The following is a 23,310-nucleotide window of genomic DNA, read 5'->3' on the forward strand; positions in this document are numbered from 1 at the left end:
TCTACGTTTGGGGATGGCGTGTGTTTGTGATTCCCCACAGACTTAGTAAGGTCTCACATCCTTACAGCAGCAAGCACTGTAGTGTCAATTAAATGAATAGAGCTGCTATTAATTCAATGCTCTGTGAAAAATTAAAATGGCAACTAGAAACAGTTGCCCAGTGGTATAACAATCCAAGGGAATGGAAAGTTAATAGGGGGTTCTTGGCGGGGGAGGGGGGATCGGAAATGGTGACAATTGGCTGAAAATACCAAGTGCAAATGTGTACCCCCTACCAAAGGAATTTAACAGATGGGTGGTCAAGCAACATCAGAGTGTGGCCAAGAGAGCAAAAGTTCTCTTAAGTTAGGAGAGCCTGCAGCAGTTTGCTTTTGATTGAGCCTGCTGGAAAGGAAAAGATTTCACTCTCCTTTCCTCTTTCCCCTATTCCAGTTTGAACTCAATTTACATCATTTGTAGTAAACTGAAAACAAAGGACAGTTGGAAGATATGGCAAATGTCAGTTCTACTACTACTATTACTGTCCCAACTGCCTTTAGTCTTATTTACAGTATTATGATTTCCTCACAGAAGGATTTGGGTTACTTTTGTTTCTCTCCAAGAAAAAAAAAGAATTGTTTGTTACCTCCAGACACCAATCCAATTTAAACAAAAGTCATTTGTGCATATCCATGAAATCATATAATCATGATTTGAATCTTTTTTTCAGAATGTGATGAGTTCACCAAACTAGTTGAGCATGCCAAGAATCCACAAAAGTCACCCAATACTGACTTAGAATTATAGAGTTGGAAGGGACCACAAGGACCATGCTGCCAAAAACCCTGCATGTAGGAACATGCAAAATACTCCTGAATGGAGGCTATCCAGCATCTTTTTTAAAACCTCCAGAGAAAGAGATTCCACCACACTTCGAGACAGTGTATTACTGTTGAATAGAGCAGAGAGATTCTATTGTTTTATGTTAGTTGCATGTATTCACTGCCATTCTAAATTGACAAGCATAGGGAAATCCCAGAAGAATCACCATTACCCATCAAAAACATCACTCTCCTGAAACTTGATTGATCATAAAAAAGCTAGTCAAACAAGGGGATTGTTTTTTAGTAGACTGGGGAAAAAAAACACAGGAAGCCCTCCTTATATAATGGGTAAGGCACCGGAGTGCTGTCAGAAAGCAGAATCAGTTGAAATCTGGAACCCAAATAATGTTAACTTGCAATATATTTTGGCAACTGAAAAAATATAAATAACGCACTGTGTGATAAAATTAAAAGAGTTTTTGAATGCATTCAAAAATGATTCAAGGAGGAGACCACTCCTCCCTTCCCTTCCCTCCGTGACTGTGCATGTGCATGCAAGCAGTCCAAAGTGAGCTTTGAAGGCAAGGAAAACCGATGAAGGAGTGGACCCTTTATCAAAATAACAGATGTTCCCTTTAAGCATTGAAAGAACAAATTGTCAGAAAGCAAGGCATCAAATGATGAGGGAAGGCTTTATGGATATTTTATGGATTTTATCAATGAAGTGTGCCATTAGAACAACAGCTGTTCAGAGGGATAGTGACTTTTTTCATGTCAGGAGCAATTTGAGAAACTGCAAGTCACTTCTTGTGTGAAATAATTGGCCATCTGCAAGGACATGTTTTGATGTTTTACCATCCTTGTGGGTTGCTTCTCTCATGTCCTCACATGGGTAGCTGGAGCTGACAGAGAGAACTAATCTGCGCTCTCCCCAGATTCGAACCTGCAACCTGTCGGTCTTCAGTCCTGCCAGCACAAGGGTTTAACCCACTGCACCACCGGGGCTGCTACCCTGCAAGAGAAAGAAAGTGGAACTCAAGTGGCAACTTTAGTTCTCTAGAACATAAAACCCACAATCAAACAAAACCTAGGCCCAGAGATTGTTGAGATCTGGAAAGCAATACACTATTCGTCATATTCCTGTTTCTTCAAAGGTCTGTCAGACTAGCTGTCAAACGTAGAAACGTTACATGTTTAGATCACAACTTCCAGGACCACACAACTGTCATGTCTATGGGCATAGCTATTGCTGGCTGGAGGATTCTGAGAGTTGGGATTTTTTAGCACTCTTAAGTCCAGTTAGCCCCAATCTTGAACACTGACTCAGAACTATCCATTGATAGGTTATTCTGAGTTTTCCGGGCTGTATGGTCATGTTCCAGAAGCATTCTCTCCTGACAGTTCTCCTGCATCTATGCCAGGCATCCTCAGAGGTTGTGAGACCTCACAACCTTTGAGGATGCCTGCCATAGCTGCAGCGAAATGTCAGGAGAGAATACAGCCCGGAAAACTCAGAACAACCCAGTGATTCTAACAATAAAGGCCTTCGACAATGCATTATCGATTGATAATCACAACTATTGTTTCTTGTCCTTCTGCTCCTTTTGATGTTCCTGTACTTTTAATTTATTTCTTCATTTATTTTCACCTGCTCAGAGTCAGCCAAATAAATGCTACTGTGCAAAGTGCAAAATCCAAAGGAGGTTCTAGTACTTTTGTTTGAAAAACAAGACAAAGCCCTTATCAAATTAAAGAACTTTGTCACTTACTAGCCTTTATTAGCACCACCCAGAATCTATGACAAGAGGGAGCTACCTTATATCTTCTGGTTGTCATTCCTGTCAACATTATGTTCATGCAACTTGTTTGCTACCTACAGACAACTTTAATTGAAGGTACTCATCAGGCATTATACTGTCTCTTATTATGCTAAATACACAACAGCCCAGAAAACTAAAGCAAGATAATATTTATCAGCTCTACTGAGCGAGGGTGGCAAGTTGTAAAAGAGAATATTGCGCACCCCATATTTTTAGCAGTTGCAGAATTAAAATAGACATAACTTTTGCATTTTAACACTATAATCAATTTTAAAATGTCCTTCCATTTGGTTTATACAGTTTATATGTTGTGCTGTAACATTTTGTGAAAATTAATAAAAATTACAATAAAAAAAAGAAATGTGCAAATGCTGGAAAACTCTGCAAAAAATGAAGTGGGCAGAAGTCTCAGCCATCTTTGTCCTACAGTCATACAGCTCTTCTATGTCACCTGTTCATTCCCAGATGGTTAACTATTGTGGAGGCTCCTTATACATACAGAATGTCAACTATTTGGCTTTTAGGTTTGATTTTTCCTCCTCCAAGTTTGAATAACCACCTTTGAGTAAAACAATATTTTTTATGAGTAAATATGTGTAGAATTGAGCTCCTAGACTTGGTGGGCGCATAGTGTTTGGAGGCTTGGTATAATTAATGGGAGTTTCTGCATGAAAACTTGTCACACAGAGACTTGAAACCTCAACTGAATTGAGTGGGGCTTACTTTCAAGGAATTGAGTACAGTATTTCAGCTTTTACCAAGTAATCCTTCAAATCAATTATTCTGTGAATTAATTTTCTGTAATGTTGCATATACAACCTTTCTGCTGTAATAGATATGTTTTAGATTATATATGATTGTGTAGCAAACATTATCTTAGCAGAAAAGATATATGAAATGAAACAGGGAAAGCCTACTAAGAGTGTGACTAGCTTCTATAATGTTCATAAGGAGCTGTATTAAATATAATATTAGGCAAAATTAATGATGGACACTTTTAGTCTACTATTAGAGGGTTCCTAAGTGCCTAGAAATTATAGAACAGCACAGATTTCCATTTCTGAAGGAAAAGAATGGAAGATATTATTTCAGATGCTCTCCCAGACCCCATAATATGTGCGGTCCTTACCTCTAATTCTAGGGCTCTGACATAGCTAAATAAAAAGGGGGATTATTGAAGGGGAATCATGTGAGGCTTTAGATCCATAGCATCTCAACTCTGCTTGTTTCTAGACATGCCACAACATGGGGTGGGAGGGTAATACTGTCTTGCAGATGGCATACACAATTTTCCTCCCATTAGGTAAGAAATCAACAAGAAAAAGAAAACAATGAAACAAAAGAATGGTACCAATGACAGTATGACAGTTCAAAAAGGATATTGACAAGCTGAAGCATGTTCAAGGGAGGGCAACAAGGATGGGGAAAAGCTTGGATAACAAGCCCACGAGGAACAACTTAGGGATCTGGTATGTTTTGCTTGGAAAAGAGAAGAATGAGTGATATGATGGCCGTGTTTAAATATTTGAAGGTATGTCATGTATTCCCCATGGATACAGGAGTCATTTGTTATGTATACATTAATATACCAGTACTGTGTGTGTGTGTGTACAGTATGACCCTATATGAACAGAATTGATATGGGAGGTTTCACTTACCCACAGTTTCACTTTCTTCTCAGTACCACCATTGTTTGTCCCATTGAAGATAATAGGATTAGCTATCATCTGTGGTTTCATGTATCTACATGAATACTAAAAATGTATCCCTCACTCTTCTGGAGCTCATACCCTTCCTCACTCTGTGTGTGTTCTGCTTGGTTATCTGTCTCTATATGATATGATATATGGCCACACACAATTTCAATGGAGCCTCGCTATAAAGACATGTTCTCAACACTCCCATAACGTTCCATTCTTCTTGTTATTAGCAACAAGGTTTTTTTTTAATGTGTGCCAAAGGTGGACTTGATGGAAATAACAAATACTCAAGGCTTGCGAGACAAGTTCTTCAGGTGGCTTGCGGGATGGTATTTGGGCTTTTCCCTGTTCCTCTTCCTCATTGTTGTTTTTCTTATTTCCCTGCAATGTCCTTGGTATTTCTTCTATTGTATATATTCTAACTCATTTTATACCAATTCCCTCCCTGTACAGATCTTGATGGTAACTGTTGGGAATTGCCTGGAAAAACAGCTAAGTACTTGAACCCAAGTCTCATTGATTGTTTGAGTTACTGCTAATGATTAAACAAGTCTAGTTTTGATATTGCTGGATTTGTGAAAGAGCCTATCTGCTTTGCTTTTTGGCTCCTTTCAATGGATGCAGTCCCACCAACTACATTTGCCCTATCTCAGCAATCCAAAATTCTTCTTCAGAGTCACAAGGTCACTTTTCTCTTTTTACTATCATAAAATGGTAGACATAAACCCAGCTGTTAATATTAAGAGTAGATATGCTAAATAATGACCCATGTTTATGTAAGTTCCATTTATTCATTCAGTTTACTAGATGGAACAAAGAATTCGATTTCTTATACATTTCTTATTTATTAATTTACATAATTTGTATACTGCCCAATTAACAATCCTAGTAAACAAAAACTAAACAGGTAAAGGTATTCATCTCCAATACCTCCCCCAAATAAGACTGGGCCTTATATGAATTCTGGTTTCAAAGGATGCATTAGGGCTTATTTTCAGGGGATGTCTTATCTCTTCATGTACAACAATCTACATTGATTCATTTATTCATGTACAAAAATCTGTGTGTGTGTGTGTTCTCTGCTTAGGTATTTACAAATTCTTAACTATAATTTATATTATCATTTATTTTAAGCATTAATGTCAATAATTCTTATATTTAATAATATAATAATATTGTTTTATCATTCAACACATCCGTCGTGTGCTGCAATAGAATTACAAATATAATTATTAACAATGCAATTAACAATAAAAACTGAGACCACCTCATTTCCCACTGATCTTCACTGAAACATAAATGAGCCTTCTATTTATTTTTTTTACTTAGAATCATAAAATCATAGAGTTGGAAGAGACCTCATGGACCATCTAGTCCAAACTGCTGCCAAGATGCAGGAAAATCACATTCAAAGCACCCTTAACAGATGGCCATCCAGCCTCTGCTTAAAAGCCTCCAGAGAAGGAGCCTCCACCATACTCTGGGGCAGAGAGTTCCACTGCTAAACAGCTCTCACCATTAGGAACTTCTTCCTAATGTTCAGGTGGAATCTCCTTTCCTGTAGTTTTAAGTCATTGTTCTGTGTCCGAATCTCCTGGGCATTTACTTCTGATAAATATACCTATGGCCATGTTCCTATGTTTACAATAAAAAAACAGAGTGTTGTGCCAAATTAAGTGACTAGTCGTTTCTGCAATGTTTGTGGGTTTTCCGCAGTATTTTTTTAAAAAAAACACACACAAAAAACTAACCAGTTACTATTGTGCAATTGTTTCCTGCAGTAATATGATTCTGGGATCGTTGCACAAAACTTATCTGGACAAGTGATCTTGTCCCTATATTATGGTTTTAAGATTGTTTGCCTAAAACTGCAAATACCTCTAGATATCCAATGGGCACATAAAATCCAGATTGCATGAATTAAGCAGAAGGACTCCTATTCATTTTTGGAGATCCAAGCAGCTAGGTTTCAAAGCAGGACACTTACGGATTTTGTTGTTGTGTTTTTCAATGCATTTCCAAATTATGGTGATCCTAAGACAAACCTATCATGAGTTTTTCTTGACAAGATTTGCTCAGAGGTTTACTTTTGCCTTCCTCTGTAAGTGTGAATTGCCTAAGATTACCCATTGGCTTTCCATGTTTAAGTGGGGATTTGCACTCTGGCCTCCAGAGTTGTAGTCCAGTACCCTAGCCACCAAACCATGATGCCTCCCCTCAGGACTACAGTTGTCGGAAACAAGCATACTTTTTATACTGTCACTTAAAAGAAGAAGAAGGTGCCTGTAGCAGAGCAATGTTGTTATCAAAGGTAAAATGCCCACCAAACAGAGCAGGGGATTGAGTCTTATAGCCCTTCAGATATTGTTGGATTGTGACTCTCAGCATTCCTCACCATGCTTAAACTGGCCAGGGTTGCTGAGACTTGAATCCAACAACCTGTAAAATGTGGAATGATTGCAATCCTACAGCAGAGAGCCTGATGACACTCCAGACAATAGGATCCTTCCTTGATAAGCAGAATGATGAAGACATAAATGACACATTCAAAATGATGCCCTGAATATTGTCTTTTGCAGTGGACGAAAGACTCAATGGGATCCAAGTACTGGGACTTTTTCAATTAGCAGGAATAAATTGTGGTTGAGACAGAGACTGTTGTAAAGCCAAATGTTTGGAAGTGACTTGTACACAAATGGGAAATTGGGATGCATTATTTTTGCAAGAGACCTGCTTTTGGTAGAGTTCAGATTTGCTAAATCGGGATTATTGATATGGAGCAACACAGCCACCTGGTGTTTTGGACTTTCTATGTGGACATGACTATTGAAACTATAATGATGAGCACCTTAATTTTCATTTTTTACATAACCAGAAGGACTATAGGTTTTTTAATGTTCTGGGTATTGTGTTTATATGAAAAAGTGAAGGCAAGGCTCTTCTGCTATTTTTCAAAGAAAGGCTTTTATTGTGCAGTTCTCGGAAACTGTGCAGCCCTGGCAGATCACAGGTTGGTAATTAAAAGGAGGGATAAAGAAACATGCCAGCACCTTTCAGACTGACTTATTTTTACATGAACTTGCATGGATATAAACCCACTTCTTTGAGTACAGATGACATTGAGTCTTATTTTTTCTTGAAATTAAATACCCACAGGCAGGGGTGGCTCAACCCATTACACAAAGTAAGCATTCACAGTATAGTTGATTTTGCCCAGGAGCACTCTTGAAGCACTCTTGGGGGAAAATAGACCTTGACATATGCGAGTTGTAGTTTCTGGGACATGTAGTTCACCTAAAATCAAAGAGCATTCTGAACTCCACCAGTGATGGGATTGAATGAAATATGGCACACAGAACTCCCAGGATGAACAGAAAAAATATATATCAATGATTGGGGGGGGGGGCGCCAAAATACTGTTTGCTTACAGTTGAAAATTACCTAGGGCCACCTCTGCCCACAGGCCCATTCTACATTGGGACTAATGTGCACAGATTATAAAACTCAGTTTGGTTTTGTTTTTTATTTTTGTTTGTTTGTTTGTATGTGTGTGTCAAGAGCAACTTGAGAAACTGCAAGTTGCTTTTGGTGTGAGAGAATTGGTTGTCTGCAAGGACATTGCCCAGGGGATGCGTGGATGTTTGATGTTCAACCTCCTGTGGGAGGCCTCTCTCATGGGAAGCTAGAGTTGATAGATGGGAGCTCAGCCCACTTCCCAGATTCGAACCACTGACCTGCTGGCACAAGGGTTTTACCCATTGCATGAAAAATGTGCTTTCATGTCCACAAAAGCTTATGTAAAAAAATAAAAGGTGGGTTAGGTGCTGCCACATTTCTTTCCCTTTCCCCACTCCCCGTTCCTTACCTCTTTATATGCTGCAAGAGACTAACACAGCTACTGTTTGCTTGGTGTGTGTGATGTAACGATGCACTAATATTTGAGTTCAGTTGCATTAGACAGCTCCCTAGTGGCAGAACAACCAAGGTTACACCTTTTTTAGATTGGAACCTGTCTATCTTGATCAAATTCCAGAGTATGTATAAAGTGTATAAACTGTATTTCTCCCCGGCCCCGCCACTGAATTCAGCATGTTTTCTTTTTAGCTTAAGCATAAGGTGCTTCTTCCTCATCAGTTCTCAAGAGATTATATTAAAATACCCCTACCTACAATTAGTAATAAAAATAATTAAGCAACAGCACATGACAGGGAAATTGCATTTCTGAGCTATTCATGACATGCCTTGGGTTATTGTGAAATGCGACCATTTAAAAATTAAGAGAGAAGATTAGCCCTTAGAAGTACATGAATGCTTTGAAATTGAAAATGTGCCTACTAGGAAAATATTTAGAAAGTACTCAGCATAGCAACTTTTTATACCCCATGCAAAAGGCAGAAATTAAAATAAGAAAGCATAAACCTGGCAGGGATGAGCACTTCAGCCTTATTTGCATATGATTTACAACTTGTGAGCTGTAGTTCCAATGGGCTCATGTATACTTATTTTGAAGCGGGGGGAAACGACTCAGCTGCATAGTACATATTTAATGTAGCACATAGTTCAATTCTCATAAGAACCCTCCTGTTGATACTTTCAGTTTGACTTTCTGGGTTGTTCTTTAAGAGACAAGCCCAAACCCAATAAGTAGAATCAATATTAGAAAGTGGAAGCACAACCTGTCCAGTTTATAGCATGTATTCTGCATTTAGTAAATTATTATTGTAAAAAAAAAAAATCCTTCTCATGAGCAGCCTGCAAGAAGCTGTTTGAGCTTGCAGTGGGAACTTGGTATCTTCTGGGTTTTGGTTCCAGAACCTCACATGGATATGAAAATCTATGGATGTTAACATCCTGTCATACACAATAGCATAGTACAAGGTTTCTCTTGTATGTAAAATAGCAAAATGTAGGTTTGCTTTTTATATATTTTTAAAAAATATTTTCAAGTGGAATTTATTGATACAGAAGAGGAAAAAGTATGATAATTGTGGTTGATTCACTGCCCCAGATGGATGGGAATATATCTAGTCAACTTTGACTGTATTTGCATTTTTATTGTTTCTGTTCTCCTTCTTGGCCTTTATGTTGCTTTTTGTTGCCTTGTTCCACTTTCTTCTGTTGCTCCTTTCTACTTGTAGCTTCTGTTCAGGGACTCTAATAGCTGGACAATCCATGAAATATGTGGGGAGAAATCCACTTGGGTTGAAAACAGTGTTTGTTTGAACAACAGTGGTGTAAATGTAGCTTTCAACCTAATGCAAACAGATTATTAGTATACTGCAGTATATGGGTATTAAGAACTAGCCTTATAGGGCAACCTGAAGACTTTTCCTACCTGAGAATTCTGTCCCCACAAACAACTGGCACAATGAGTTGTAGGTTTTTCGGGCCGTATGGCCATTCTCACAACCTCTGAGGATTTTTTTTTCTTTTTTCATGTCAGGAGCGACTTGAGAAACTGCAAGTCGCTTCTGGTGTGAGAGAATTGGCTATCTGCAAGGACATTACTCAGGGCATGCCCAGATGATTTGATGATTTGACCGCTCTGAATCGCCTAAGGGCTGAGAAGAGCGGTATACAAATAAAGTAAATAAATAAATAAATAAATGTTTTATCATCCTTCTGGGAGGCTTCTCTCATGTCCCCACATGAGGAGCTGGAGCTGATAGAGGGAGCTCATCTGCCTCTCCCTGGATTCGAACCTGTGACCTGTCGGTTTTCAGTCCTGTCGGCACAGGGGTTTAACCCACTGCGCCACCAGGGGTTCCACCTCTGAGGATGCTTTCCACAGATGTAGGCAAAATGTCAGAAGAGAATGCTTCTAGAACATGGCCATACAGCCTGAAAAACCTACAACAACCCAGTGATTCTGGCCATGAAAGCCTTTGAAAATAAACTGGCACAATATTTCTGTACACTCAAGCAGGGCTACCCCAGTTTAGCAATGTGTGTATGGACAGAACAACTTGGAAAATACTGGTATATGCTTTATGGAGAAAATGAGAGATTGTCTGCCTTGTTAGTTTATATATAATTGAAACGGCTCAGAAAGTTGGCACAGAGATCCCTGGGACAAAAAATGTGACCAGCAAAGATATTTATGCTTATTTCCCACCTATGAAATGGTAGGTACATCCATTTATTTTTGAAAGCACCTAAAACATATAAGGTACAATGACACCCCTGTATCTATGGAGGCAGGCATGTAGCTGGGGGGGGGGGGGCTTGAGCCCCCCCCCCCCGAAATTCTCATGGTGGTTCGCGAAAAGGCCTTACTGGTGCATTATTTAAACTGTTATGTTTATTCATATCATGATCTGATCACCATACTCAATATATCCCATATGCATGGGGGTATTGGGGTAACGATACAAAAGGTTTGCTAGCCTAGACCCTCTTTCACTCAGACTCAGCCCCCCCCCCCAAAACTCAGCCCCCCCCAAAAAAACCTGAAAAACATTCAGCCCCCCCCCCCCCCCCCCCCCCCCCCCGGAAACAAAATCCTGGCTATGGGCCTGTATGGAGGGCATGTTCCAGGTGGGACTGCAAGTGTGTAAAATCATGGATACAACTAAATGGCATTGAATCACCTCTTTTTCAGTCTCAGCATTTCATAGAGATCCTAGAGATTTCTAGAGAGATATCTTCTCTGGGAATTTACAGGGCCCACCAAAGTAATTTCTGGGGAAAGTATAGCATTGAATTGCCTGGAGAATTTAGCAATTTTCTAGGGAGACCACCACCCTCTCCCCTCTCCAGCACAGGTAAGTGAAACTGCTTGTATCGGTTCCACAGATATGAGGGTCTTATTGTATTGCAAAAGAATAATAACTATGTTGGCTGGAAGATTCTATAGTTGTATTCTAAGGAATAATGTTTCCAAACTGTGGCATGCAGAAGACAAATTAAAACGATGTATCTGAGAGGGAGATGAGGTCAGGAAACTGGGAAGGAACTTTCAGTTTCTCTTGAATTTTTGTTTCTTTCAACATTAACACTGTTGTACCTTCTAAAGCTATAGGTCTGTATGTCACTTTGCCTTTAGTTGGGACAAGCAGATCTCCGACACCACGAGGATCATCAAAGCAGATAATCTGGATTTTATATGGCAGTGTAGATGCAGCCTGAGAGAGACAAAAAAAGTGACAGAGAAAGAGCAAGAGAGAGCAAAAAACCAGGTCTGCTACTGGAAGGTCAGTGACTTGTCCATATTGCATTTTTAGCTTTAATCAGTGGAAGTCTTATGACTGCTGAGTGCAGCATTTGGCCAGCAAACTAGGATGACCTCATCAGCAAATGGCAGAGAAGTTACCTCTCCCCCAGTCCTTTCTCATATACAGAGGCCAAATGTGAAGGTAAAGATGGATGATAAAATTCAAAGTTTCCTAAAATGACAGCACTCTAAAGAAGCCAACAGGGACTATCTGGTTGAGGGTGGCATATGATGGGTATTGGGCAGAATCCTATTTAATTTTCCATCCCTTCCTTCACCCATCTTCGAGATTTGAAAGCAGGCCATTCACAGCAGAGAAAGTGTGCAGAGAGAGGATAATGTATTGTCGAAGGCTTTCATGGCCAGAATCACTGGGTTGTTGTAGGTTTTTCAGGCTGTATAGCCATGTTCTAGAAGCATTCTCTCCTAACATTTTGCCTGCATCTGTGGCAGGCATCCTCAGAGGTTGTGAGGTCTGTTTCCAACCTCTGAGGATGCCTGCCACAGATGCAGGTGAAACGTCAGAAGAGAATGCTTCTAGAACATGGCCATACTGCCCGAAAAACCTACAACAACCCTGAGAGGTTAATCTCTGGATCACTGGCCTCCACGAAATGCCAATGGCCAGTTGCCTTTGCAAACTTAAGCCATTCTGTTCTTTTGAACCTGACATTTACTGCTTCTTTGATTTGGCTATAAGCCAGGCCTCTCAAATTTTCATGCTTTGTCCACAGTTAATGATTCATGCTAAACCAACAAGCCTGCATCACAGAGAACACGTCATTCCATACCTTATCAGAAGTGATTCTGAAACATTCTTACGCTCTCTTCTCTTTAGGAATAGAGAGAGACGTCTTGGCCAGAGCTGCCTGGGAGGACGTATTGTTCTGTGTGATGGGCCACAGTCATTTGAAAGGAATGAATGTGAAGGGTAGATGCTCATGGCTGTACATACATACATGTGTGCTTCTTGTACATATGAAATGTGTGCCTCTTGAAAAACAGAACGACTGGGCATATACACAGATTAACTCACCATCATTTAGAAAACAAGTAGTCAGCTGTGACCCCAGATAATCTGTAACTAAATTTTGCACATGCTTGTTACTACTACTCCATGACATTCCAGTTATGTAGGATAGCAGCTATTTCCCATCATGATGATGGGAGACATTTAATAATTGCTGGCATCGTGCAATTGCAGCTTCTCGGCTGTGTTATGCTGCACTTCTAGGAAAGCAGCGTAATTCCATCCTCCCGCTGTGCTACGTTATTATTACTGCTGCTGCTGCTGCTGCTACTACTACTACTACTACTACTACTATGTATTACTACTACTAGAAATGTTAAAATATCATGGCATGATCAGGGTCTTTTGATGGAAGAACTGTATGGATTGTATGGGCTCCCGAAGGTCATTTGAACCAACTCCCAGAATTCCTGACAATTAGACATGCTGGCAGGTGTTTCTTGGAGTTTCAAGTCCCAAACACTTGAAAGGTTGGGAACCACTGGTGTAGATCAATCTCCATGTCAGTACAGGATATCCACACTTCAGTGTCCCAGCCAGATGGCCATGCAAAATTGCAGAGGAGAAAAGTTTATCTTGCAATGCAGTCTGTCCCAATGCTGCACAGTGAAATTGCTTTCTAGTATTTAGTCAAAATCTCCTTTTTTATAATTTGAGCCCAGTGGTTGACATCATAAACATTTCTTTCTAGTATTTAGTCAAAATCTCCTTTTTTATAATTTGAGCCCAGTGGTTGACATTTCTAGAACAGCAGAAATTGTCTTTGCAATGGGAAGTGTGGGCCTGCTTTTGGCTGATGAGAGAGTCAAGTTTATTTATTTATTTATTTACTTACTTACTTACTTACTTACTGCATTTGTATACTGCCCTTCTCAGCCCTCAGGCTGAGTTAATTAGGATTATTGTTGTTGTGTGCTTTCAAACTGCTTCGGACAATGGCACATGCTGCCTCAAAGTCTGGTGGAATCTCCTTCTCTGGAGGTTTTTAGCAGAGACAACATAGCCATCTGTCAGGAAGGCTTTGATTGTGGTAGGGGGGGCTTATAGTTGCCACCTGGCTCTTCCCTTTTCTTCCCAAGGGAGGAGCAGCAAAAGGCAGCCTTTTATTTTTTTTATTTTTTTTTTGAAAACATGGGGCAGCGATGTGGGACAAAGGCAAGCCAGAGAAGGGAGGCAAGCCAGGCAAGGGAGAGGGAGAGGAAAGCCAAGCAAGCACTCGGCCTCCAGAGTCCATCCTTCCCAGCTATGCATGCAGCAACAGCAGCAAATGCCTGGATCAAGCAGGGCAATTGGGCAGTCTTCCTTTGCAAAGAAATAAAGAAAAGGTTGTGTGGGATGGAGGAAGAGAGAGAGAGAGAGAAGGGGCCACTGGAACGGGATGCATGATGCCAGAGCTATCCAAGGAGAATGTGATGCTTAGTCAGGGTGAAGGGATGCAAGAGGCCACCATCTCTCTTTCTTTCCTCCCGAGGAGCCCGCCTTTTCCCAGGCCCTGATTCCCAAGAAGGAACAAACAAACAAACAAAGAGAGGAAGGAAGACAAGGGAAGGAGGGGAGGGAGGGAGGACAGAAGCAAGGGAGAGGGCCTGGAGAGAGAGGGCCAGTGGAAATTTGAACAGGGGCTGCAATTGGCCCCTGGGCTGGACTTTGAACATGCCTAACAACTCAGGAAGTTCTTCCTGATGTTTAGCTGGAATAAATTTTCCTTCAATTTGAATCCATTGCTCTATTTCCTAGTCTCTAGAGCACCAGAAAATAAGCCCACCATACTTTCAAATATTTAAACATAGTTATCATGTTCCCTCTCAGCTTTCTTTTCTCCAAGCTAAAAATACCCAGCTCCCTAAGCCACTCCTCAGAGGACTTGGCTTCCAGGCCTTTGATCATTTTAGTCACCCTCCTCTGGACACATTCCAGAGAAATGCTACTCCCTTCAAATCATGGTTGTGGGGCTTTCCAGAGTATAACTGGCTATGACTGGAAGACAGAGGGATAAATGCACGGCACTGTGTCTGATCTAGCAACATAGCTTTTATTTTACTTTCACTTCAAACAGGTCAGGAAAGTGATGTTCCACAATGGTATGAAGTAACCGTATGGATTGGCAAATATCAATGTCTGCATCTGCTCCTAAACTTCATTTTCAGGGGACTACACTTCCAAATCCAACCTCTTCCCCAGCCAACCTGGCAAGTAGACAAATGAGACAATTGGAGTGTGTGCATGCAAATACTTGTTCATTCTGGTGGCCTCTTGGATTTGAAGGTTTTTAAGGAAATGGCTTTTAAGACAGTGCTGCATTGTTTTATGATGTACTGTTTTAATTGTGGTTTATTCTTTGTAAGTGCATGATGTAAATTGTTTCAATATGGGAAATAGTTTGATCCTATTTTAAAATTGGAGTTTTTATGTATTTAGGTATATTGCAATCATTTTAGTTTGTACAGTGCCTTGAACATCAGAGACTCAAGAGACTGGAAGAATGTCTATGAAGAGGAAGTACAATAATAATAATAATAATAATAATAATAATAATAATAACTTTAGTCATACCCCGCCACCATCTCCCGAAAGAGGACTCGGGGCGGCTAACATGAGGCCAAGCCCAAAATTAATACAGCAAAGTTTAGACACAAAACAACAGTAAAATTACAGTATCCCTGTCCTCAGCAATTGGTCACTTAGTAAAAAGTCAGACTGTATAAAAAATACTGAGCAATTGGCAGCAAATAAATCAGGATCTGACCTGCTTCTCTTGGTAGGAAGTTCTGGAACCTTTGAAATAAGAAACAGCTGATCAGCCTGATTGCTTCTCTTTTACACTTATTTCCCTGTTGATCTTCATGTTAACACCCACTCTTCCGATGTACATCTTTCAACATTTTTCAGTATTTTGACTCCCTCGATATTCAAGATATTTCCACACTTCATATATAGAATTTGAAAATGTTATTATTGTTGTTGGTCGTGATATTGTTATTATTAGTTAGACCACAAGCCCCTGCATTCTCCAACCTGTCCTCTCTAGGGGTCATGAAGACACTTCCTTCACATTTTTGCACACATAGAGACTAAAAAAGATTTTTGAGAAAAAAGCCAACACTCCCCACCCCCCTGAATAATATGGTGAAAAATGTTCACCACAGCTCTTAGTTTGGCACTCTGTTCAAGAGTCTGGGGCTTTCTGGGCTTTCATTTAAGCAGTGGTTCTCAGCCTTTTTTTGACCAGGGACCACTTGACCAAGGACCACTTTGACCAGGGACGACTTGATCAGGGACCACTTGATCAGGGACCACTTTGACCAGGGGCAATTCTCCAACATTAGTACCAAAAGGGTTATGAATCAGTTTTTGGTCAATTTTAGATTTGGTTTGGTTATTTGGGATGCTGATTCAGAAAATTGTATTGGATAGACCACATCAACTCTAGTTTCTGATACATAACATATGCCATCCAGTAGTCGCCATCTGCTTGCCCATAGAAAACTACATTTAATAATCTAGAGCTGATATGGTCTATCCAAGGGGGTGGGACTGGTCAGCAACAGGGAAAGAGTGGCAGCTGGTGTGAAAGGAGTGGAAATTAATTAATAAAATAAATAAATAAAATAAAGAGGAAGCAGGCTCATGGACCAGATTTTCATCCTCATGGCCCACTGGTGGTCCACGGCCCACAGGTTAAAAACCACTGATTTATATGGATACCAAGCAACATTACTCAAAATACTTTTAGGGCAGGATTCTGAAAGGAACAAACTTGCTTAATATCATCTAGTGGCTTGAGCTTTGACTCAGGAACTTCTCTGTTCATCAAGCACACTTTTCTCCATCATTTAGTTATATCATCTTTTGCTTATATGCCATTAAAGTTTGTATTCAACAGTCAGTTCATCCTTTCCCAGGTAACACTTGCTCTAGCAATGGCTCCCAATCTTTGGTCCTCCAGGTGTTTTGGACTTCAGCTCCCACAATTCCAGTAGCTGGTAAGATGACTGGGATTTCTAGGAATTGGAGTCCAAAACAACTGGAGGACCAAAGGTTGGGAACCAACATTCCCCAGCATAGGTTTTGCCTCTAAAGAAAGCAGAAAGAAGAAACAAACACTTGGGGGTATTCAGATTTAATTTAAGACACCACTCTTGTTTAGCACAACTTAAAATGTCTCATGGATTTTTCCTAGAAATATAAAATGGATAGTTTTTCCAACTTGGTTATGGACTTCCAGGATTCCGACAAAAGAAAATAATTTCCAAGGAACCCAAAACATGCTTCCTTTCCTCCAACCTCTCTCGGACACTCATACACTGGAATTGTCAGCACGACAGGAAGTCCATCATCCTTGCTTAATGAATCTTAACACATCTTATCCAGCATCCCATTTTTATGAATGGCCAGCATCCAACATTCTTGCAACAGTAGACGAAGTTCTTCCCTGCAGATCACTGGCCTCCAGTCAGCAAGGAAAAAATTCCAGCTATGAGAGCTTGGGTCTGCGCCATAGTTCACCAGCGTGCAACTCAGCAGAAAATGGGCACCACGCTGTGAGGAGTGGGGTGGGAGGGCAGGCAGTTCTCTGAGCTGATTGCTTGGCATACTTAGCTTGTCCCACAGTACCAGGAGTAAAGAGCCAAAGAGTACAGAGGAGGAGGGGGAGGAACCACAGCTAGGAATATGAAACAGTGCCAAGTATTTTCTTTTGTTGTTATTTCCCCATCTTTCTCCTTTTAAAGAAAAGGCAAATGAGGTGACTTCCAAAGCAGCACATATAAAGACAAAGCCAAAACTACAGCCGTGGTCCTTCCTGGGCTTTTCAGGAGCTTAATTCTTTCCATGCTCAGATTGTCACATTTGTCTCAGATTTTATTTGACTATGTCAGGAGCATCTGACTACCTCTTTCACCTTCAGTCCATTCTGACAGCTTACTTCATTAAGCCAGCCATCATATTCTTGGTAATCCTTTCGAAAGAAACACCATGTAAAGTGAACACTAGCAGAGAACTTTTAGAAAGCCCTACATCAATACATTTCCAATGTACCAGGGTTAATTATACAGCAGTATATTTTATCTATTATACAAGCAGCAATCTCAGTACTATGAATGCTTTTGCTTCCAGTAACTATGATAATGCGATCTGAGTATCCCTTATCCAGAATTACAGAATACAGCTTCTTCCTCTGAAATATCACCTACAACGCCAGATATTCAATTTCCCAACCAAGTAATAACCAGAGCTAACCTTGCTTATCTTTTAACATCAGACAGGATCTTGTCCCTTTAGTCAAACCCTTCAAATGTCCTGATTTATCCTGTCATCCCCCTTTTTCAACATCTTATAAAGTGTCCTAGTTGCATTTCCCCCCATTTGTCCTCATTGTGTTTCAATTGCTGCAAAAAGAGTTCAATATTAATTCTGTTCTTAGGAGTGTAGAAGAGGAGGCAGCATCTTGCTCTTCCGAGTTGACTTGAATAAAGGCAAACAGCTGCAGGCTCTCCTAGTTTGTGTATTCTTCTTCATTAAGAATATTGCATTTTGACCATACTCTGGGCCCATCCAAACAGGCCCCAAAACCAGGACCTATCTCAATTTTACCAGAGGTGTCCAAACTGCTCCTCTAGTAAAGCCGAATTAATCTGGAACAAACGAAAGTTTCCAAATTAATTAAACACCTGGTAATATCTAGATCTTATGGTAAAATCCAGGTCTTACCACCAAGTCCCCTGGTGGATTGGACCTGGGGACCATGTCATGTGATTCCTGGGCCCAATCCACACAGCCATCTCGAATTTTTGGGCTCCAGGGGCCTGAAAAACTAAAAGGGCACCCTCTCTCTTCCAAACCCCAAATTTTCCTGGGAAAAGTGAATAAAACTTACCTGGCCACCATAACATTCCCCCTCATGCCCTCCTGGAATGAGGAAATGACACACCAGGAAGGGAGGGGCAAGGAGGAATCCCCCCCCCCCCCCGGTCTCCTGGCGCATCATTTTCTCATGGCAGGAAGACACAAGGAGGAATGTTATGGTGGCCAGGTAAGGTTTATTTACTTTTTATAGGGAAATTTGGGGGGCTTTGGATGGCTGCATGCTATACTGATTGTAAATGGCATGGCATGTAGCCACACACACTCTAGAAAAACTGGGTTTTTTGGTGGGAGTAGGGATGGAAATCTGAACCAATTTGGGTCTATGTTGAACCGCCCTCTAACGTTGCTTGAGCATAAATTTCCCAGATTATATCTTGGAAATGTTGAAGGATATGGACAGTATCATGGACTATACGGGTGCAGAGTTCCAATCTCCACTCAGCCATAGAAACCCTGGTTACATTGGGACATGCCATACTCTCTCAACCTTCAAGGAAGTTAATGGCAAACCTTCTCAGAGTAGATCTTTCCAAAAAAAAACCTCAGGACACAGCTGCCAGAAGCAAATAACCACAGTTTCAAAACTAATCCTGGAAAATGTCACACCTGAGTGCATTTTGGAAGAGAGCTTTGAATGGTCTCTTACCTGAAGTGGAATCCATTTAGGACTTTTTCAATATTGCTTCTCTTTTTGGTAGCTTACTTCTGCCAATTCCCCATTCTGTGGTTCCACAATCATATTACTGCACAACCTTGTAACACTACCCTCCTGTAATTCCCAATTTTATTATATTTGTTTAAAAATCAGCATTAAAACAAACAAGGCAAAGATATGTATAAAAGGAAAGCATAACAACCAGTTTGGGAATAGGGAGTGGGAGTGGGGAAGGGATAGAATCTGACCCCGTAGCTTCATATTATTGCTGTCATGCTGGCACAGAAGCAGAATCAACCCATCCCAACCAATGTAACTGGTGGGTATGTTACAAGACTGTGAGCTATTGATGGCTTTTTCTGTTAATATCTAGGGATGGGATAATCATGGGGAGGAGGCCAACTAGTGCTGGGATACATCATGCAATAGTGACCGTTAGCAAAGGTGGTAGTCCAGCTGCAACACCAGTGTGCTAGCTTGGTGCAATAAAGTCCTTTATTTAGTCACTCAGGTTTAATGAATTGCAGTTCCTTGACAGATATAGTAGGTTCCTTTCTGTATCAGGAATAGTTTTACCTTTTGAATTTCAGCAGTCAAAATATTTGCTTTGCACTTATATTGGATAAGAAGGTACACATAGTAGACAAGCTCCTGGATCAGGGTGAGATAACATAAAGTTCTCTTAGGCAGAATAGCATCATATATCTTTGATTGACCTCTCAAAACTCATTCTTTACCTATGGCAACCTGTCTATTTCTGGATGGTGGTGAACAGGATAAGCATCAGTAGAAGGGACGCCAGCTATGCTCGTATAGCTGAATGCAGTAATGAGGCATTCTCCTAGATCTCCTGAGTATCCTTTGGAGGACAAGGATCCTTGCAATATGGACATTCAGCAAACACAAATTCAATGATAAGAATATAGCTTGAAGCATCTGAGAAAGTAGGGACTATCTACACTGATGGAAAAGAACCATACTTGTAGTTGATGCAATCCAAACACTTACGATCTTGATGACTGATTTGGAAACCAATTCTTTGTGATAGCCGAGGACTTTAATCTAGTTCAAAAGCAAAACTTTTCTTTTAACCTGCCATTTTCTTAGAAATCTGGATCTTTTAGCATGTGGCCAGCATTCTTGATGAGTTTCATGGAGGAGTTAGTGAGTGGAACAAGTTGGTGGGAGATTATCTAGGCTGGACAGTAACTTAATCTGGAAGTGGCTCTCAGGAAGTGGCTCATAGAATCATAGGATCACAGAGTTGTAGAAAACCACTAGGGCCATCTGCCATGTAGGATCACCTAATGTTTCCCTGATTGAATGTTAATGTTAAATCTGCCTGTGTGTTCAACGTTTTTCTTTCTAATAACGTGCACATGTGCATATCAGTAGCAGCCCATGCACACCTGAATAAGATGGCAAAAGTTCTTTTGAGCCCTGGTGAGAACAGCAGAAAAAATTGCATTCATGGGAAGAAGTAGAGCAGTCATGGTCGTGTGACTAAAAACAGGGTGAAGGGTTTGAAATGTGAAGCACCTCCTCACACTGAAGAGTTCACCAGAGGGAAATGTGTGGCTGGCTATTGCCAGGATTGATGGGATGATCAGAGCCTTCATTTCTTAATATCTGAAAGTAACCTTTCTGAACAAAAAATGTCGCAAAACAAGAAAAACTATAATCTTGTATACATGAGAGCAGTGCTTCAGGCAAAATATGCCACACACCCTTTGTTTAAAAGTATTAGTCCTTCTGTTTCACCCTGCATCACACAATGCAATTAGTCCTGATCCCTTCTAAAACAGGGCATTAACAGAAGAACTCAAAGGTGATTAGTGTTGTGCTTGCTTAGGCAGCATTCAGAGTCTACAATGTCCATGCTGCCTGCTGGATGGAATGTTTCCCATTATAGAAGCTTTCTCCAACAGGTGACTTGTGCCAGGGATTCCCATACTTGCTTCAACCATGGACTCCTCATTAGAAAGAATGAGGCAAGTCCATCATACAGCAGATCAAGAATGTCACACAAGAGCTGAAAATCACTACAAGCTGAGGGGCCATCCAGACAGGCCCATATCCTGGGACCTGCCTTGGTTTTACTGGAGGCATCCAAACAACACCCCTGGTAAAATCGGATTAATTCAATTTTCCCTGGTTTGTTGCAAATTAATTTGATACCCCATCGCATAAACTTATAATGAGATTTCTTGGAGATGAGAGCCAAGTCTAAACACAAAATTAATTTAGGTTTCGCGCACATGTGTGTGTGGGTGTATTGTACACATAGCCTGAATTTTATACAATATTTTTTAATAATTTTGATCATGAAACAACACTTGTGTATGTTGAGTCATCAAAAAGCAGAACTGTCACTATCTTAGTCCATCATTAAATTGGACAATTTTGGAATATTCTGGATTTCAGAGTCCTGGAAAAGAACACATACCTGTACATTTGTTTCAATCTTATTATTGTTAAGGGTGGGCAAAACATTTGCCAAAATAACTTAGCTATCTTTGGGTAGGATACATTATGACCTAGATGAGCAAGGAATTCCATTTGCTGCTTGGCCCAGGCAGTAAAATGTCTCAGGCCAGTTGCACACATTTCTAGATGTCATTGCTTGGTTCTATTCTATACGAGACTTTATACAATATTGCTGAACCATATCTCATGGTAACAGCTCTTACTAACAGGCAATGCTGACTCAGCACGTTCTGTCAACACTTCATTAGTTTGCTCTGCTATTTTAGCGTCGGGGCTTGTGATCTTCAACAAGTGCAGCCAATATGGTATGTTCCCAGCTAAGCAAGTATAAAAATGCTGATTCCTACCTATATGTTTACTGTTTGATGTTTGCACCATCAAGTGGTAACTTGTATGTGGGAACAAGCCATCAAAGGTCAAACTACACTATTGATGATAATGGGAAATTGATAGATATATAATGTTGGGTTATGCCATCCCATGAGAACCAAGGGAGTGTAGATTCACTCCTTCAACTCAGATCATAGAAATGTACCTTTACCAGCAGGGTCAGCTCAGCAATTCTTGTAATATAGATTTTGGATGGCTCCCTTTTGTCTGCGAGATTGGAAGTAGTTATTAAATACTTCCAGCTAACTTTCTGGCATGTTGGCCATTTCAAGGTGGGGAAGCCCCCCACCCCCACCCCAAAAAGAGTTTATTATAGAGCTGAAATTATAGTGCTGTAAAAGTGTGGACATTGTCCCAAGCTCCACATTGTTGGTCAAAAACCTGGGTGTAAGGCTTTGTGGGTATCCCAAGTGAACCAATCTAAAGACCAGAGAGTTCCTATCTTTATGTTAAATAAAACCTCTACAGTCAGAGCTCTCATTATGCTGAAAGCCAAAGGCTAAGCAACAGGTATCAGTTTCCCATCTAGCTTGTTGTGAGCATCTGAGTGAAGCCTTTCTGTGTAGAAGAACACTGGACAAACAGGTGGAATACTGCTTTGTTCAAGCAAATTCTGGTAAATCCTGAGATCTGTGCATAGCTAACGAATGTCTTTTAATTTGATGTTAGGTTTCAATGTTACTTTTATATGTGGGGGGTTTTTCTGGGATTTATGTTAGTATCGTGTGTTTATCACAGAAGATGGGGCGACTTGAAAGGTACTGAACAGACTGCTCTCTGGCACTACAAAATGCAGAGCCAACCTTAAGAAATGGAGTCACAAAGTGGAGTCCACAGCATGTAAGTGCGGAGAAGAGCAAACCACAGACCACCTATTACAATGCAATCTGAGTCCCGCCACATGTACAACGGAGGACATTCTTATAGCAACACCAGAGGCATTCCAAGTGGCCAGCTACGGGTCAAAGGACATTTAATAAAATAATTTAAAGTTTTCAACTTCGTGTTTTTAAAATATATTACAACTGTACCCTTGGTTCACTCCTGATACGGTAAATAAATATCATGTGTTTTATGTAGGCATTGAATGTTTGCCATTGTTATGTTGGAATCTGTCCTGAGTCCCCTGAGGGAGATAGGGTGGTTGTTGTTGTTGTTGTTGTTGTTATGTTCTTCAATTTCTGATAATTAATTAGGCCAAATAAACAAAATCACAAGAGCCTGTTTTGTGTTCCCAGCATTGGGTTGCTTTTGCAGCCATAATAAAATCATTATGAATCGTGAAAAAAGTATTCCCAATTACTAATGTTTTCACAAGTTTAGTATGTTTGCACATGAATGAGTGTG

At 40.4% G+C, this 23,310-nt stretch overlaps 1 long non-coding RNA gene across 2 annotated transcripts in view; it reads left to right on the top strand.

Moving 5' to 3' along the window:
• Positions 1-22,789, top strand: part of LOC137096837 (uncharacterized) — a 46,837-nt gene extending 24,048 nt beyond the window's left edge. Inside the window, exon 3 of one of the 2 annotated variants that reach the window (XR_010909765.1) lies at positions 22,702-22,789. This is a non-coding gene — a long non-coding RNA (uncharacterized lncRNA). Of the gene's footprint in view, positions 1-13,645; positions 13,675-22,701 lie in introns of those variants that run through there. The other variant, XR_010909766.1, reaches the window with a different exon arrangement.
• The last annotated feature ends 521 nt before the right edge of the window (positions 22,790-23,310 follow it).

Source organism: Anolis sagrei, chromosome 4, assembly GCF_037176765.1.
Source record: "Anolis sagrei isolate rAnoSag1 chromosome 4, rAnoSag1.mat, whole genome shotgun sequence".
Lineage (NCBI taxonomy): Eukaryota > Metazoa > Chordata > Lepidosauria > Squamata > Dactyloidae > Anolis > Anolis sagrei.